Source organism: Panthera uncia, chromosome X (genome assembly GCF_023721935.1).
Source record: "Panthera uncia isolate 11264 chromosome X, Puncia_PCG_1.0, whole genome shotgun sequence".
Classification (NCBI taxonomy): domain Eukaryota; kingdom Metazoa; phylum Chordata; class Mammalia; order Carnivora; family Felidae; genus Panthera; species Panthera uncia.
Genome location: NC_064817.1, coordinates 13,687,622 through 13,702,328, shown reverse-complemented (window position 1 = coordinate 13,702,328; position 14,707 = coordinate 13,687,622). Strand labels below are relative to the sequence as shown.

The 14,707-nt window shown below is 38.5% G+C and overlaps 1 protein-coding gene across 3 annotated transcripts in view; it reads left to right on the top strand.

Moving 5' to 3' along the window:
* The first annotated feature begins 1,721 nt into the window (after positions 1 to 1,721).
* SCML2 (Scm polycomb group protein like 2) overlaps positions 1,722 to 14,707 on the top strand; it is a 104,296-nt gene continuing 91,310 nt past the window's right edge. For all 3 annotated transcript variants that reach the window (XM_049643540.1, XM_049643539.1, XM_049643541.1), the window contains exon 1: positions 1,722 to 1,824. The gene's annotated coding sequence lies outside the window, so the exon portion shown is untranslated. The remainder of the gene's footprint in view (positions 1,825 to 14,707) is intronic.

Sequence of the window (14,707 nt, the reverse complement as noted above, 5' to 3'; positions counted from 1 at the left end):
AATATGGGAAGTAGATGAGGTGCCTGTGAGACAGGCAATTTAATAATCAGAGTACAGTAGTATTTCTACAACTTGATGAGGGGTCCATAGATGAAAAAGATGCATAAGTGACAACCCAAATCTTTCTGATACAGAATATAGAGATGAATTTCAAATATTTCCATTGCATCAGGATTAGAAAGACAATGGCCAATAATTAAAAATTTAAGCTCCCTCATCCCTCCAAGCCCTGCGGTAGTCCATACTAGGGGTCTGCTTAGATTAAACTTGTTTTTTTCTCTCAAAGATACCTTTTTGGCCGTTGAAAACATTTCGAACCTTGATCTTGGACCATTTCAACATTCCTTACTAAATGGTATGTATATATTATACAATTGGTATGACCAAATCTCTCTTTAGTATATGAGTAACAGTGGCCTAGTTTTTCTATTTCGCCTTAAAGTTTTCTTGAATTTTGCGTGAACATTTATTTCGGCAGTTTGATTTTGTGCTATTGGCCAATGTTTACATACAATTAAAAAAAACACTTAAATTTGGCCTTCGTTTAATATTGCAAAAGTTCTGTATGAAAATAATTGTATTCTGCATTGTAGAAAATGGATATATTCCGCGGTTGTGTGTATGGTTTTTTTTTTTTTTTTTTTTTTTTTTTTTTTAGTTTTAGGCTTCAACTTCCTAATTATGATTTTAAAAATACAATATGCCCCATATACCAAGTTAAGGCGATCACAGACGAAAAACCCACATCCAGCTTTTCAGAGTTGGAGAGAGATGGCCTGCCAGTGGGTTACTTTTCGCTAACACAGCACATTGTATTATTTTTCAAACAAAAGTTTTAAATCTGCTTATACCCAACCTCACAACGAGGGATGGAGGGATGGGATGTTTTTCTCGGATTTTCTGTTTGCCACATTTTGTGCTGAGAGAGTCTTGAGCCAGTTCAAGGTTATTTTTACGACCTCCCCCTTCCCTTCGGCGCAACCTCCACCTGCACAACGGCCCGCCCCTGGCGAGGAATATCCACCAGAGATCACAAAATGCACTCTCGAGGACGGTCCCAAGCAGTCTCAAACTAGTGAGCAAATGGCTTTCCCCTCCGGGTTAACCTAGCCCCGTTAGCTCCAGCTTGGGCTTAGAGGAACAACCAAATTCAGAACGTGGACCTGGAGGGGAATGCGTGGCAAAAACCCATGGGGGTGGGGGGAAGCTGTTTCAAGGAACATGCTGCAACCCGCGAAGGAGTGGCTTTGCTCAGGCTGCTGTAAAGAGTTGCATTTTCTTTGCTGATCGAACTTGCTTCAGTTCCCAGGGAAGCGCCTGCGTTTTCGGTGCGTGGTCAGTGTGGGTGGTGACCGAGAGTCAAAGGCAATGGCCAAGAGGAGCAAGTTCCCGCGATGGAACTTGACGGGGACTCCGGGGTCTCAGTTAGGGTCCCGTCACAGTCTTGGGTGCAAAGGGCTGCAACTGGCTTTTTTTTTTTTTTTTTTTTTTTTTGGCGGGAGGGCAGATAGTGGGGGGAGGATGAAGGAAAACTACCCAGGGCTTTCCTGGGCTCGCAGCGTCTCTTCGCCCGCCACCGCTCACGCGGCCTTCCGGCAGTGCCCCCAGCTCGGGCCCCGCACGCGGCGGCGGTCATAGGGCGTGCTTGCGGCAACCGCCGAGCACGCGGGCCAGCCGGGGCGGGGGCGGGGCGGCGGTGGCGGTTGCGGGGCATGCGCGGCTCCGCGCGCGGCTTCTCAAATATGGCGGCGGCGGTGTGAAGACCGGTACCGGCTCGCGGGACCAGTGTCACAATTTCGCTCCTTTCGCTGACGAGACTCGAAGGTGCGTGGCGACTGTGGGCCCCGTGAAGACCAGAGAGGCGGAGCCGTGGCATCTGGTCTCTGGTCGTTTTCCGCGGGCGGTCGGGTGGCCGGGAGACCTCCGCGGCGCGTCCCGCGTGAGTAACGCCCCCTTACCGCCCCGCGGGGTCCGGCCTTATCTTGGCTCCTTACCCGCGTGGCCCACCTTCGGCAGCCTCACGCCAGAGGCCAGGGCTCCCCTGCCCCATTTAGCGCCCTCCGCGACGCCTCATAGCCGCTTTTGCGCAGCCCCTCACATTCCCCCGGGGCCCCGTCGCGGGTCACGGGCCCATCCCTCGGGCGGTGTTTGGTCGCCGTGTCGCTCTCTAGCTGCCCCCCTGGCCCGAAGCGCGGACAGCACTCTTCGGAGCATCCTCTTGCTGTGGGTGGGGCTGGGCTGGGGGTGGGGGGCGAGCTGGGGCCCGGGGGCAGCGCCGGCGGGCGGTGGGGCTGAGGAGGCGGGATGACTTTGCGTGGTCTGGGCTGAAGCCCGCCCGGTTGCCTTCCGGGACTTGTGAGATAACTTTTGGAGTTTGGGAGGGAAACGTTAGCCCGGAAGGATGCGCCTGTGGCGGAGCACGGGCTCGGGTCCCGGCGCCAGGTGCCCGTCGGACTCGAGCCCCGGGACTCCCGGAGGTTGGGCGAAGGGGTGGGGGTGGGGGCGCCGGCGGCTCTCTCTCAGGGGAGAAGTAGGGCGGGAGGGGTGCGGCCCTCCTTGCGTGTTTGGGGGGGGGGGCGCGGAGAGCGGGGCTCCCAGTCCCGAAGAGCTGCGAGGCGGCCGCTGTGCTTTCGCGGCATGACCTGGTCTAGGGACCATTAGTGCCTTCTTAAGGGATAGCGTTCTTGGCTTTTTCCACCTGGCTAGTGGTTGTGCTGCATCCTAGTGTAAAAATCGCCAAATCGCCAGAGGGAGACCTAGCAGGCAAATTTAATAGATTTTGCACTTCGAGGTTCTGCATAGCTTAGAGGGCTGTAATTTGCCCCCTCCCCCGCCCCCAAATATTTGGCCAGCACCGGTATTTACAAATTCCCATTTAAGACTTGTTTTTTTTTAAGGTTGTAGAACACTTGTCGTTCATTACAAAGTGTGATTATAATTTGAAATTAACCTTGATCTTGAAGAACTGGATTAGCATTTATGATTTATCTGTTAAGGTGACATTAGGATATCTCTAGAAAGTGGATGGATCTGTTAATAGGGGGAAACTAAGGCAGGGAAAGTGGATACTTCCTTACACAAAATTGTCAGGGATAGTTTTCTTTACCAAAACAACTGCAGATGCTCCATTTTTAATGCTCGCACAGCTATTCATATTTCTGTTTTGGGCAAAGAGTATTATAAGACATATAACATTTACGGAGTACAACTTTCTGTGACAAGCAATTGTATTATAACGGTAGTTCATAGACTGATTTAATTCTTTTCAACAGCGGTGCTTGGGAATGTTCTTCAAAAATGACAATTTTGCCTTTCTTGCCATTCTTTTTCTTAATTACTCATGAAATAAAGTATTTCCAAGGATCTGTGTTTTTTCAGTCTGTGATTTTGTATATTTAATGGGAGGATTGTGAAAATAAGTTTTTGGAAACAAGTCCAGTTGGGATTTTGAGAAAGGAGTGAATTTATGAGCACTCACCTGATGCTTTGTATTCGTTTGGCTATAGTTTTATCCATTGTCTTCAAAACAGTGTGATAGATTTTTTTTCAAAGCCTTAAACACTTTTAAAACTGCTTTGAAATTTTTGAATGAATGTCGTATGTATCACGCAACTTTACAAGCTTAAGTGTGCATATCTGTTTCCTTTAGAGAAGTTGATTTGTTTTGAAATTATTTGGAAGAAAAGATTAATGTAACTGAACTACATTATGTGTGAGGTTGCCTTAAAGCTAATGATGTCATGATATGTACAAAAATCATTGGAGTCAGTCTTAAAGAGGTGGTATCAGTTTTTCTCATGAGGCAATTGGTCAGTCTTTTTATGTTTCAATCAATACATCTTTATTAAGTGCCTGTGCTGTCTGTAGTATGGAGTTTGGTTCAAGTTGCTTTCATTCAGAGGCTGTGCTTGTTGGCTTTTGGGTGTTTAAGGCTTCCTATCAGTACTTTATTCCTGAACATTTCAAAGTTATAGCTAAGAAAATCAGTATGAATGTAAAACAAGTAGTTATTTTATTTTAAGGCAAATTTAGGGAGTCAGTGTTTTGGTCGTAATTCTCTAAACAAAATTCTGGGTGTAACTGAATTATTTCTGATTTGTGTGATACTAACTTTGTGCCTCTTTATGATTAAATAAAGCTGTACATTTTTATGAAAGATTATTTTCTAGGTCATACAGATAAACATACTGGTTAGGCTTGAGAAGAAAAATGAATTATTGGTATAAATTGAAATCTATGTGCTTTGGAGATTGGGTCTTTTTTAATGCTAAATAACTTCATTTCTATGGCCAAGTAAGTAGTTTAGACTGTAACTGATAATTTAGAGCACTTTATTTTTTCAAAATGTTTCAGAAATCTCTGAGCTCAAAAATAACAAGGGTTATGATGGCCAACTATAAGCCAGATGTGATTCATTTTCTTTTGGGTTTGTTCCTTTTTAGCTGCCTGCCTGTTCCTCCCAGATGCTTCCTATCTCCCCTCTTCCTGCCCCCCGTTCCCTTTGCTGTTGGTGTCTGTTTCCGCATCAGTGAAATGGTCAGGGTAATCCTGCGCTGCCTCATGGAGAAATAATTGATGATAGTAAAGTGCCTTGAAAAGGCTGAATAAATACCAAGTCTTTTGAATGAAAATGATGTAGCCCGTTGTTCCATTTAAGGAAAATCCAAATTCCAATTTTAGTTTGAGCTCTTGGGGCGGGGGTTGGGGAGAGAGGGAGAGAGGAAGAAATTTCACCTGAATATTTTACTGCCCCTCTCTTTGGGTTAATAGAAATTATTCTTGTAACTTTAGTAACTGGAACATTAGAGGATGCAAAGGATCCTCTGTTCTTTAAGTTTTATTAGTGGCCTCTAGTGTTGTGTTTTTTTGTTTTTTTGTGTGTGTTTTTTTTTTTTTCCCCAGGTTACCCTGTCTGCCTCCCTTTTCTTTTCCCCTTTATGCCAGCTCTATTCTGATTCCAGCTGTGAATGGAAATCTGAGGTCAGTTTCTCTTTTAGTTCACTTCCCTGGGAGTTTCATTGTCTCCTCATAATCATATTCCTGGTTTTTACGATACACAAGATATGAACAAAGTCTGCCAGCCATCAGTGTTAGAACCATGAGACTATGGTGTGAATATAGGTCTGGCATTGCCAGAAGATGTTTTGTAGTTTGAAGTGAGCAAATCAAGCACCCCTAAGAATTTTAAGAACATTATTAATGTCTGAAAATTACTACATAATATCTCAGGATTTGGAGTGATAGTTAATTTCAGGAACCAAAACCCTGGAAATTTTGAAAATGGCTGATGTTGATGATTTTGAAAGAAAAAGTTCACCCTTTTCTGGCTTGGGGTCTTAATATTTATGATCCTTTTGTCTTAGGGAAATAGATGAAAGAAACCACTGCTGTTTATCTTACATTAGAATAGGTTGGTATAATTTAGTGGTAAGTTTTCCAGGCTCTAACTTGTTTGGGCTTTGGTTACTCTAAGTATAGAAATGCCTTTACTATAGTGATAACATCTCATTTTTAAAAAGATAGCAGAGGTGATGGTTCTTAAAGCTGGATAACTTGAAAATAATTTTAGAAAAACCATCTAAGATTTGGAATGTGCATATGCTCTTTGGTTTTCATGGGTAAGGCATTTTTGCTTCTTTTGTCTTTATGTTGTCTAACGTAAGTAAACCTTGGCCACCTTAGAAATAATAATATGAGTGATTTTTATGCTAAATGATTTCTACGAAATATATGTCCATCCCTAAACCTTTCCTCTACTTTCATTTTTTGGGCATGTGGTGGTAAGGTTTTGATGTAAAAAATGAGGGTATCTTATTGTGTGAAAAGCAAAAGATTTGAGGCTCCTTTAAGCAGTTTATATGATGGTGCTGTTCAATTTAATTTTACACTCATCTCACCTAGGCTAGATGAATTCCTTATTTAACCAAAGAGTAAAAAAAAATAAATAAATAAGCGTTTTTATGAGTAAAGAGCTAGGAAACATTTAAAGATAGAGAGCATTTGACTACTACTACTTGTGACCTGTGTTTATGGCTGTGGCTCTGCCCCTTCCTAAGTTTATAGGAGCAAATTGTTGTAAGAGTGGAAAGAGTGCCCACCTTTTGTGGTAATGTGCCATTGTAAACTTCAGAAGGGACAGATACACTGTAATTTAGGGCATACCTTTAGGATACTTTATTTTCTCACAGAAAAGTTGGTGGGGCTCTCTTTTCTTTAGAATACATATTTGATTTTTCTCAACCTCCGTTTCTTGTAAGGATTAACTAGTGCTGAATTCCAGACATAAACAGCTTCAATTGTACCTTGTAGCCTTGACAGAGTCTTTTAAATTAGGTACGTGTATTGACAGGGTTCTTACTTTCTTTAACATTTGGTCACTTTTCTTACCTTTCATCATTTTAAGCTAGTTTAAGATTTTGATTGTACCTTTATTTTTAAATTAATGAGTCACATGTGTTTCTTCTGTTACCTTGCCTCTCTGTACAGTTGTAAACATACGCTTTTTGCTGTGAAACTGTCTTTTTTTCTTCCATTTGAAAGATTAAAGTATTATTTGGAGTATTAATACACTTTAATGTTATTTGAAAAAAAATGATCAATATTATCTTTATTTTTTATTAACTTGGTATAGTTTCATAAATCTGTTCAAATGAAACACATCGTCTTTGATGATTATTAAAAGAATTTAAATGCAGTACTTGATACTGGTAAGTATCAAGTACTTTAAATTTTGCTGTGTTTTAGATTAGAAACTCTGATTTGAGATTTTTTGGGTTGACATTTTGAGAGGTTGTAGAAATAACTTAAATGAATAATTTACTGACACCTGCCTCATGTTTTAAGTATTGTGAGGGATGTTTAGTTTTCTGATCACTTCAGATTGTGGTTTATTGCATGCTTTTCTGTAGTCTGTTGTCTAGCAGGGATTGTTGTTGTCATCATTTCCATTATTTCTTGTAGGGCTGGTGTTAGAAACCATAAATCTAGACTGCTGTGATAATAGGAACAGGCTGTAACCTGACCCAGTTCTTTTGTCAAAATGTCGCACTGAGAGCTGCCTGTAGTAAATTGACATGCCCTGCTATTAACTTCAGTCCTCCGCAAATGTCGGTGGGCAGCAGGTCTTTGGGCAATTAGCCTGTGGCTGTGCTTTAAAACCTTAGGAATTTACAACTATAAACTGGGATTTTGGCAACCCTTGACTTGTCTTTCAGTTATCTGTTTTCTGAAATAACATACTTCTTAAGTAAATACATAGCTTTCACATAAATTATTTTAAATTTGCAAATAAATAATTATTTCAACTTGTAGACTATAATTTTTTAGATAACTTAAATTAAAAATTCCTAAAAAGTTATTTTCTTCTTGGGTTTGTTTTGCACAGAAAAAGATTAATTTCTAATTTGTTGGGGTAGACTTTACTAAAGCAAAATTAAAATTGTTCCTCTAGAAACCTTAATTTCCTCCAGGAGGCTAGATTTAATAAATCTTCACTACCAAAAATGTTCATTCTTAATATTGATTATTCACAATTCAGAGATGGAATTTTATAGTTACAACATTAGAATTCAGAGGTTTTTTTTCTGATTACTTTTATAGATAATGCAGAAAAGGGGAAATTTGATTATTTACTTGAGTGAATTGAGTAGGTATTTGTGAAATCTTTAAGTAATGAATCATGTCCAATTCCAACAAGTTATGTATGGCTATACGATGGATATATACACTTTTTCTATCCTGTGTTAGGATAATCACCATTACCAGAAGCAAAAAAAAAGTTAAAAGAGCCAGCTGTTCTTTGTCAAAGGAAAATATGTAGCTTTAATGTATTTCACTTAAATCAATCCGAGTTTTTGCATTTAGGTATAAATGTGAAACACTTGTTGAAACCAAAGTAATAAACTGTTTTGAAGTCAAAATGAAAAACTTAACGGTGCTGTCTTAAACGCAGTTAACTCAGGCTTCCCCATCATCATCTTACATATTGACAGGACAGTAAAGAAGAGCTTTTTTGTTTGTTATTCAATTTTGAGATGAGTGTCGTTATAACAAGATAGACTAAAAAAGAAAAAAAAAGTTGTGGTATTTCACTAATAGTCTCTGGTGAATTATGTGTGTGTATAACTTTATCACTTCTTCCAACATTTTCTTTAAAAATACCAGCAAGCATATTTGTGAACTTCTCCTAGCCTTGAAACTTCCCAAGGGGATGTAATAAAATATTTATGCAACCAAATTATTTGTGTGTAGTGACTGTCTTTTCCTTTTTGTGCATTTGAATATTGATTTAAAGCATGTGTTTTAGTTTCAACTGCAATGTAATTGGAATTTATCAACTGAGTTCTGGTATAGCATATATTGCTAGTTGATCTCCCTTAAAATACCCACACCTATAATAGCGACCAATTTACACTTGGGGCCTGTCTTTTTGAGACCTCATACAGCCTAGAAATCAAATTCAGAGTAAAAAGTAAAAGGTCTATTAGGTGTTGGGAAGGAGGATGTTGTGGGGAGTGAGGGACTCTGTCTCATCTCACAGAATTTTCTCCGTGGCCCATGACCTAGACTTGTGTAAATTTAGCCACAGCAGATTAGACATTGCAGAAAGGAACAGAGAAGAACAATAATGACAGCCAAAAGAAAAGCTCTCCCCCCTCCTTTTTTTTTTTTTTTTTTTTAAAACCACAGTGTCCTGGGACTGTATGGTTTAGGTATAAGTAACCTGTAGCACAGCAGATTATATTTACTCATTTAGCAAACATTTAGAGGGCCCTACCTATGATAGACCCTGTGGGTAGGCACGGGAGGATACAAAGATGATCCAGACATAATACTGCCCCTAAAAGCTTACATCTGCCCGGGGAGATAAAGCATGTACATAAACATAACAGAAGAACTTTAGCAAATGGTTAAGCATTCAAGGACCTAGATCCAAATCTAACTGGGTGATCTTGTGCAGATATTTGAGCCTCAATATTCTTTCTTTTTATTTTTTAAAAAATTTTTGGGTGCCTGGGTGGCCCAGTCAGTTAAGCGTCTGACTTTGGCTCAGGTCATGATCTTGTGGTTCATGAGTTTGAGCCTTGCGTCAGGCTCTGTGCTGACAGCTCAGGGCCTGGGGAGTGTTTCAGATTCTGAGTCTCCCTCTTTCTCTTTGCCCCTCTCCCGCTCTCTCTCTTTCTCAAAAATAAATAAGAGCATTAAAAACATTTTTTTTTAAAGTAGTCTCCACACCCAACATAGGACTTGAACTCCTGACCCTGAGATCAGGACTTGTGCGCTCTACTGACTGAGCCAGCCAGGCACCCTGAGCCTCAATATTCTTAACTTTTAAGTGGACATTAATAACAGTAACAACCCTACAAGCTTATAATAAGCTTTAGGTAGGAAAAGTGTATATAAATGCCCTAGTAGGTTAACAGACATTTAGCAAGAGTTCAGTAAGTGACAACTCTCAGTATTTATTATTACCATTTTCATCACCACCACTGTTAGACCCTAGGGACCATAATCTTTATTTTCTCCTGCCTCATGGATCCAGTCTATCCAGGATGCATGGTATGTCTCATTTTTCCCTTTTAAAGTATGAGCAGTGTATTGAAACCCTGTCTTTTTGGTGTCTTACAGACTTAGGTTTGAATCATTTTTCTTTCACACCAGCTTTCTGATCTTTAAGAATCAGCAGAACTTGGTAATTGGTAAGATACTGGACAAATGAGGAAGAGAATCAAAGATGACTTCTAATTCAGAAAGATTGGGTATTAGTAATGCCTATTAAAAAAGGAAGCAGAGGAAGAGTCACTTATTTTGGAAGGCAGAAGAGTTTGATTTCTTAAATATGTAATGTTTGAGGTCGTTGTGAGACATTTAGACTGATGTTCAATTGACGAGAAATTTTGGAGAGAGATTGGGGAGTAGAGATGCTGATATATGAGTCATCCACATAGGAGTGTTGCATCAACCATAGTATAGAATGAGATTCTAGACTCTAAAATTACTAGAATCTAGAGGAAGAGACTAAGTGATTTGAGACCAACGGCTAGGACAGAAGGAGGAAGTAGATGCAGAGAGATAATAGAGGTAGGACAACCAGAGAATCTGAGGCTCAAGAGATGAGAGGTGTCTGTTATGAGGGGTGACCTATCGCTCCTGAAGTGTCAAGGAGAGTAAGGACTGAAACACTGAAATGGGGTCTGGTGTCTGAATTAGGGTCTTGGAAAGCAGTTGTAGGAAACAAAGGAATGTTGCAAAAAGTAAGGTATCCCAGAAACTCTTTGTGTTTTAGGTGTTGTTATATTTATTACCAAAATCTTAGTCATCAGGAAAAGGTTAGTCTGGTAAATGTATAGTATAGTAGAGAATTTTTTCTACACTGATAAAAATTGGATGTTGTCTCAATTTAAGGCCACTTAGCTCTTTCAAAAAATGTGGATATTAATATCTGCCAGATGGGAGGTTCAGTGAACAAGTCTAATAATAAATGCTCAAGTTTGGACATTACATATTCCCACCTATGGGACTTTTGCAAACTTTGCTGTTGGTTTGGGAACGGATTTATCTTTTTCAGCTTAACATCTGTTGTTTTGTTTATTTTTATACTCTCTCAGGTTGAGATTCTATATAATTCCATTCATTTTATAACATCTGATCAATGGCCTAAAGTTGAAAAGAGCCCTGGGAGATTTCTTCCTTGTTAAATTCCTGCCCTTGTCAAAATGTTTACCCTCACGGACTCTTTAGATAGTGGTCTCTAATTAGAGACTCAAGGTGTATTACCTTATCTTTAAAACAAAACAAAACAAAGGAAAAGCAAACAAACAACCCGAAGCAAACAAGTAATGGAAAGGCCCTGTAATCTTGGAATTATAGATTCATTAACTTGCTAAATAGTTCTTTAAAACTCTGGGGGGGGGGGAAGTAGACTTTTCTTCAGAATCAGTTCAGAGCAATGGGAATTGTAGGTTTAATAATTCCACTATTAATCATTGTTTACATTGTTAAATCGTATTGAGAAAATGGCTGAAGACAGTGCAGGATTTTTCAAAGCATTTGTTGATCTCTTATCAGCTCCGAATTCTGCAAGAAGATACAGTCTTCGAAACAAATGGTTTTGTAAAAGATCCTGATGCTTGTTCAAAGTCTGCTAGATACAGCAGCTAGGTTTAGTGTAACTGGTATTTAGGTAAAAGAAATGTCAAATGTCAGACACTTATTATAAAATAGTGCTGACCTAATACCTTTTTTTGGATGGTTTACATTCGAAAAAAGACTTAATGCAGTGAAGTTGTTCCTTATATGCATTCAGTGAAGCAACTTCTCTATAAGCTGGCAAAAACAAAGCTTTTAATTTTTTTTCTTGTCCAAATTTTCTCTCTCGTATAACATGGAGAACGACTTTAGGAGTCTTATTTGAGTCCTTAAAAGTGCTGAAGCACTTCAAAGTATATTCAGAGCAAAATTAAGCTTTTCTGTTGTTTCCTCTATAGATGACGACTGTGTGAGATGCGTCTTTATTTCTAAAAGAATGTTAGGCTCTTAATTTTTTCCAGAAAGACAGCAGCTGTGCTTTCTGCATATCTGGTATGTAAGTCATATAGGTATGTTCTTAGCTGCACAACCTCTTTATTTGAGGCGCTGGGGATTCATCTATGAGTTGATGTTGTCCAGTATTTACCAATAGATCATGGTCTATTCTTTAGACTTCTATAATCTCTGCTTTTGTATTGTGAAGAAAGACATGAGTGAATTACAGTGTAATGCTGGGGCATTTTAAGAGGGACAATAGAACTTTTATGTTTTCTTAAATTATAGTCAAAGATAGTTTCTATTAAATTAACCAGTATTCCTTTACATTAGGACCTGTACATATTCCTCCTGATTACTCAGTCCTAGGAAGATGTTTATCCTATTGAATTTGTATGTATTTTTATCTTGTAGTGAAACTTTATATAGACCAGAGAGAAATTAATCATTCAGGTTGGGTACTCATTTTTTTTCCAACTAGTACATTTTTATTTGCTCTTTTTAATAATGAATGCTCCACCCTTTTATAAGTATGTTTTTATCTTGGAGCTGCTAATCCTTTTTAAAAGCATGGTATAGAATATAACAATTATATAGAAATGGTGAAAAGTTTTGGTGATCAAACATTCTTAAAAAATGTTTGATAAATATAAATTTAAAAATTAACCCAATGTTCTAGTAAATATATTTTCATCTTCCATGGTGTTTTTTCACTTTTTAGATTACAAAATAAGCACTAATTTTTCTCCTGTTTTGAGTGTTAATCTTGAGAATAATGGAGTTTTTTCTTAAGGCACGAACTTTTAAAAGGCATTTATTATTGTCCAGTTTTTATTTTAACTAAAAGTGTTGGCTTTATGAATTATGGGCAGAATTTTATTTGAGGATTATTGATATATGGAATTTGGAAAGTGTATATTTAAAAGTGGTTCAAATGTGTATTATATATGGATTTACATATATGATTTTTCATTGAAAGGATATATACCTGGTAACAGATGGTTAATGGCACATATTGTTTGATGAGGGGATTATAGGTGATTTTTTTTCCTTCTACTTACCTTTTAATTTTTTGGGGGGGTGATGTGTGTGTGTAAAAAACAAACAAACAAACCCCAAAAACAATTCCAGTTTCTAGAAGTCCACAAAGGCTCTTTTGGTTCACAAAGGGCCAAAAGCTGTTTTCAGTACTCATCAACCCCTAAAGGAAATTCATGAATAATTAGGCCTCAAAGTCAACCAACACTGGGTGACATCCAGTTTCTTTTGGCTTTAGCTAGAATGTATGTATTCTAATAATGCTGGTTAGTAGATGGCAACTGCTTTCTTTGGTAATTATATGCCTGGGCATTATAAAAAGCATATGTATATTTATTTACTTATTGCTGCTTAATTTAAGAGTGATTTAAACTTAGTGTTTCTGTTTATAGAACACCTTTATGGTCTGTACTTTGGAAGAGAATAATTAAGTAATGCTCAGGAATCAAAGTAGGAACACAGTGTCATTTTATAACATAATTAATGTTGAGTGTTAATGCCGAAACTCACTGCTCTCAGGGAGTTTTAATTAGGACAGATGGGGTGGGGTAGAAATCAGCCTTTGAGCTTCCATTTGTTTCAGATAGTATGCTCGGTGCTCCACCTACACTATCTCATTTTAATTTTCACGACTATACTAAGAAGTGTAAGTGGTATTCGCCTTAATTTACACATGGGAAAACCAGGAGTGAGGGAGGTGAAGTAACTTGTAATGGCTTTGACCACTTAAAATATTATTTCTGTGTAATTGATATGGCTACCACTAATCATGGCAGCATAAATTGTTTAAGAATATATAATTTGTTGGGGGCCTGGGTGGCTCAGTCGGTTAAGCATCTGACTTTGGCTCAGGTCATGGTCTCGTGGTTCGTGAGTTCAAGCCCCTCATCGGGCTCTGTGCTGACAGGTTGGAACTTGGAGCCTGCTTCAGATTCTGTGTCTTCCTCTCTTTCTGTTCCTCCCCTGCTCGTTCTCTGTCTCTGTCTCTCAAAAAAATAATTAAAAAAAAAGAATATATAATTTGTTAAGCATATGCCATAGGCCAGCATTGCATAAACAGAACTTAATATAACAGCATTAAAGGATTATTAAAAAAAAAACTATCAGGATATATTCCCCCCCTCCACAATGAAAATGACTTAATTATTATTTCATACATCCCATTGTAGAGCATACAAATAATGCATAAAAATACAACAAAATTAAGGTCACCTAAAATCTTACCACTCTGTAATGTAAGAAAGGAAGATCACCAAAATATTTTTGTGTTACTTTATGCAAACTTACATACAATTTTATACAAATAGGGTTATATCATGCAGGGTATATTTATAAAATACACTCCCTTTCCCCTCAGCACACACTAGCATCTTTGCCCTCCTGGGTAAGCCTTATTAATAACCTATTAAATGTCCTGTTTCTCTTCATGCTTAAATAATCTTTTACTCATGTAATCCTGTACAAGTCTATTTATACATTTATAGTGTAATTTTAGTCACTATCATTGAATGTTTCAGAATTTTTTTAAGTGCAAGGTTTTGTGCTAGCCGTGGGGGAGGTATAAGGAAGAGTAACGTGTGGCCTGTATTCTCAACCACTTAATATGTGAGAAGAGATGAGCAGGTAAACAACTTGTATTATACAAAATTTGCTTTGATATCTGTTAAATGTTGGGTGAAAACACAGCCTGAGAGCCCTGCTGGGGAGCGTCCGGAGAGCAGCGGCCTTTCTTTATTTATTTGTATGGGCATAAACTCCTGACACATGGGATTATGCCCACTTGTCTGTAAAGTCATGTGTTCAAGTGATTAAAAAAAGGTTATTCTTTTGATTGGTTTAAGTGGATTGTAGTTTGAGAGGCATTAAAGAAGCAGTTTGTGTATTTGCTTTGTTTCTTTGTTATAGAATTATCCATTCTCCCATTAGGGAATTTAATTTTTTTCTCTTTAAGGTTTGGGCATTTTTGTAACAAGGAGGAGGCTGTAATATTTTGCTGAATAGTGCATGGAAGTTGGGAGTTTAAGATAGTTTAAGTAGTTAGTAATTTTTTTCTAAGTTTATTTATTTATTTTTGAGAGAGAGCACGCATCTGAGTGAGGGAGGGGCAGAGAGAGAATCCCAAGCAGGCTCTGCACTTTTAGTGCAG